The sequence below is a fragment of the Myotis davidii genome, unplaced genomic scaffold (genome assembly GCF_000327345.1).
Source record: "Myotis davidii unplaced genomic scaffold, ASM32734v1 scaffold327, whole genome shotgun sequence".
Taxonomy (NCBI): domain Eukaryota; kingdom Metazoa; phylum Chordata; class Mammalia; order Chiroptera; family Vespertilionidae; genus Myotis; species Myotis davidii.
In genome coordinates this window covers 5,005,749-5,010,269 of record NW_006298628.1, presented here as the reverse complement: position 1 = coordinate 5,010,269, position 4,521 = coordinate 5,005,749, and the positions used below count along the sequence as shown (strand labels likewise).

At 46.2% G+C, this 4,521-nt stretch overlaps 1 protein-coding gene across 3 annotated transcripts in view; it reads right to left on the bottom strand.

Annotated features, from left to right (window-relative positions):
* WIPF2 (WAS/WASL interacting protein family member 2) overlaps positions 1-266 on the bottom strand; it is a 33,009-nt gene extending 32,743 nt beyond the window's left edge. For all 3 annotated transcript variants that reach the window (XR_001515671.1, XR_001515672.1, XM_006774334.2), the window contains exon 1: positions 87-266. The gene's annotated coding sequence lies outside the window, so the exon portion shown is untranslated. The remainder of the gene's footprint in view (positions 1-86) is intronic.
* Between the last annotated feature and the right edge of the window lie 4,255 nt (positions 267-4,521).

Below are 4,521 nucleotides of genomic sequence, written 5' to 3'. Positions count from 1 at the left end.
CCAACCCCCCTCCTCCGGCTCTCCCTCCCACTCAGGTCCGCAGGTCATCTCAGCGACAGACCCAGCCCCTCCGGCCCCCTTCCGACCTGGCCACAGCGGCTCCGGCAGCAAACCTTCCGCCGCCGCCTCCTCTCCGACTTGGTCCCGTTCTGCTCGACCCCCGCCCGGCGAGCTCCCTTTCTCGCCGCCGCCGCCCCTTTTGCCAACCCGGAAATAGATCTGCTCCCACTGTCCCCAGCGTCCGCGAACAAAATGGAGGCGGGGGGGAAAGGAGCTCGGCTCCCGGGGCAAAGAGACGCTACGCGCATGCGCCCCCGGAAAGCCCGCCTCCTGTCGGCGCACGTCGAAGCGGAAGCCGCCCGGGTGTCGCCATCTTGGGAAGGTCGCAAGAATTTCACCTCCCACCCCAGAGCAGGGGTTGCAACTTTGGTTTCGATTGTAATCACCTGGGAACACAAATATATGGTGATACCCGAGTGGCACTCCCAGAGGTTGGATTAACGGGTCCGGGGGACGGTGTAGGCATCGGGATTTTTTAAAAACTGCGCGGATGGATTCTAGTATTTCCGAGGTGGATAATCAGTGAGCTAAAACAGGGTCTTGAATATACCTCTTTTTCGTCTTTATTCCACTGCGCGCATCCACATACACACCACATGATGTCCTTCCCTCATTTCGAGTTAACGAAGACCCCGCCTCGGTCAACCTTGCAAGGCCCCAGGAGTCAAGCTTCGGTTGTCATAGCAACTGAGAGGCAGGCCCCCGGCTAACATGTCAGCATTAACGTCATCTTAGCACCTGACCCGAACACCCGTGAACACCCGGCTCCTCTTTGCAGGGTCAGAGGTTCCCGGGCCCCAGTGCTGGGGGATGGTGCTGCAACCTATTCCAGCTGCTTGCGTCGGGGAGAGGAATACTGTGCCCTCCCTGCTGGGGCTGCTAACTCCACCCCAGCCGACGGGATCCCTCCCGAGTCCACCCACCAAAGTACCATTCCCCTGCAGCCGAGCCCATTGCCTTACGCCCTGTATCTTCAAAATGCTCTCCATCGTCTTTCCCCTCCGGCCCCCTCCTCTGAATCCGAAGTAAGGAGACAGGAGTAGGCTTTAGTTCCCACTATATACCACCTGTGTGCCCTTGGACCTCAGCTAATATCTTAAAACGGACCTCAGCCCTAGCCGGTTTGGCTCAGTGGATAGAGCGTCAGCCTGAGGACTCAAGGGTCCCAGGTTCGATTCCGGTCAAGGGCATGTACCTTGGTTGTGGGCACATCCCCAGTAGGGAGTAGGCAGCTGATCAATGTTTCTCTCTCATCGATGTTTCTAACTTTCTATCCCTCTCCCTTCCTCTCTGTAAAAAATCAATAAAATATATTTAAAAAAAAAAAACGGAGCTCATAGTGCCTGTCTCAACTGTTTCATAGGCTCCGATCAGGTAATGAATGGGAAAACGTGTGCTAAACCAGAAGTTATTATTTTTGTTTTCCTCCTGTTCTGTCATTAGTAGTGCTAAGCACCTCCCACTCGTCAAGTAAATGTCAGCATTCATTGAGCACCTGCTGTGGGCGAGGCTCCGGGCTAGGCACCAGGAGAGGCTGCAGCCTGGCTGAGACAGCTCTGCCTCAGGGGACTCACCGTGGTGGGGCAGATTGGCATGTAAACAGCTCCCTGAAATACAGTCAGCATGTGATTAGTACTATGGGGACATATGGGCTCTGGGGCATGAGGCGAGGGAGTGATTACTTCCTGCTAAAGAATGGAAGAAGGTTTCGTAAACAGTTTTAAACTCAGCTTTGAAGGATGAGTCGAATTTCATTATTAATCAGAGAAGGCAAGGACCACATTCCAGACATAGGGATTGGTAGGTGTGAAGGTAAAGATTTTCATGTATGTAGCCCTGCGTGCCTGAAATCAGGATGACTGGGCCAGGGAGATGGTGGATCTAAACTCCCAGCTCTTCAGCCTCATTTTTATTCTGTTCCGTCTTCGCTCACTGTACACTGTGCAGAACTGCTTCCCATCGCAGCACTGCAGCAAGTGGTTTCTCAAGGCTGTGTGTGTGTGTGTGTGTGTGTGTGTGTGTGTGTGTTGGCTTTACTCTGCCTCATCCTCATCCTCGTTTTTCAGGCCTTAGCTCAAATGCCCCTGCTTCAGAGGATCTTCCCTACCCACCACAGCTAATGTAAGCTTCCATTCTCTATAACATCACTCTATGATAACGGCAGCCACTGGGGTGGAATACAGGGACAGCTCACCCAGATTTAGGGAGATAGGAGTGGGCCTCATAAAGAAAGTAACTTCTAAGTGGGGCCTGGTGGGTAAGTAGGAATTGGCCAGGGGCAGAGGGGAGGGAACGCATTTCAAGGCAGAGGAAGGGTATGTGCGAAACAAGAATCATGGCATATTCTAAAAACAAAGCATTTTGGCCCTGACCAGCATATTCAGTGGTTAGAGCATTGGACCACGTGACAAAGGGTCTCAGGTTTGATTCCCAGTCAGAACACATACCTAGGTTGAGGGTTAGATCCCCAGCTGGGGCACATACAGGAGGCAACTGATCAATATCTCTCTCTCTCATTCTCTCTCTCTCTCTCTCTCTCTCCATCTCCTCTCCCTTCCTCTCTCTAAAATCAATAAAAAAATATCCTCGGGTGAGGATTAAAACATTTTTTAAAGAAAATAAAATACCAGTAAAAACAGCATTTTGATGTGGTTAGAGAGCTAGAACTATGGAGAGGCAAGAAATTAGGTCAAAGAAGTGACCGTAACTGTTTCCCAGTACTTACCATGTGCTAGGCACTGTCATAACTTCACGTGTCAGAACATTTAATTCAGATCTTGCAGTGGGTTGAATAATGTCCTCCAAAAATTCACATTCATTTAGAATTTGACCTTATTTGGAAGTAAGTTCTTTGCAGATGTAATTAGTTAAATTGAGGTCATGCCAGATGGAGATTAGGTCACATTAGATTAGGGTGAGCCCTAAATTCCCATACAAGAGAGAACACAATGTGAAGATGGAAACAGAGATTGGAGTGATATGTCTACAAGTCAAGTAAATAAAATCTACATAACGTGAACTCATCTTAATCACTTTAAAGTGCACAGTTGAGTGGTTTTTAGTATAGTCACAACATTATGCAACCATTACTACTAATTCTAGTACATTTCCACCACCCCAAAAAGAAACCCTGTACTCATTACAGCCTCTCCCAATTCTGCCCTCCTTCCATCCCCTCGCAACCACAATCCACTCTCTGTCTCTACAGATTTGCCTATTCTGGACATTTCATATAAATGGAATCATACAATATGTTACCTTTTTTATCCAGCTTTCACTTGGCACAATGTTTCTAAGGTGTATCCATGTTACAGCATGTATTAGTACTTTATTCCTTTTTATGGCCAAATAACATTCCATTTTGTGGGTATACCACATTTTAGTTTTTCCATTCATCAGTTGACACACATTGAGTTGTTCTACTTTCTGGCTATTTTGAATAATGCTACTATAAACATTCTTGCACAGTGAGTTTCTTTTGGGGTGATGAAAATATTCAAAAGTTGAATGTGGTGATGATTGCAAACTGTGTGAATATACTGTCATTGACCTGTAGACTTTAACCAGGTGAATTACACGGTATGTGAATTATATTTCAATAAAACTGTTACTCAAAAACATGCAAAATACTATATTGTTTTGAGATGTATACATATGTAGTAAAAGTTCACAAAAATGCATGGAAATGATACCACAGTCAGGAAAGTGGTTGCCTCTGGGGAGAAACGAAGAAGATGTGATCAAGGACAAGTACCAGGGGCCTCAGCTGTAGGGTCATGTTTCATTTCTGAAGTGGTGGATAAACAGGTCTTCATTATGTTAGTCTTGAAACTTTTTGTATGATCAAAATATTACACAACACATTTAAAAATAATGTCTTACAAAGAGTGAATGATTGGGATACACAGTACACAGGGTATCCTCCCCAATATGTACACACACTTTGACAGTTGATAGCTCCATTTTGAAAATGAAATGTACTTTAATAAGCACTGCCTTTATAACTATTTGAAGTGTGTGTATAGATTTATGGGGACACCCTATATTTTCAAGATGCAAAAATTACCAGATACAACTGCAAAGACAAAAAAAGTATATTTTTAATGGAGATATCTGGTAGTAGCCCCCTAACCACTAGTCAAACTCAGACATCACTAATATAGGCCAACCTCTGGCTATTAACATCACCTATAAAGTATTATTCTCTAGAATATGAATGCTCCAGAAAACCACTAGAATTATGTTGTCCAACTGGGAGCTGATAGCCACTTGTGGCTATTGAACAATTAAAATGTCACTAGTCCAGCGCTGGCTCAGTTGGTTGGCATATCATCCTGATGTGCCATGGTTTCAGGTTCGATCCCCAGTCAGGGCACACATAGGAGTTCAACCAATAAGTGCATAAATGGGTGGAGCAACATCTCTCTCTTTCTCTCTCCTCTCTCTCTCTCTCTCTCTCTC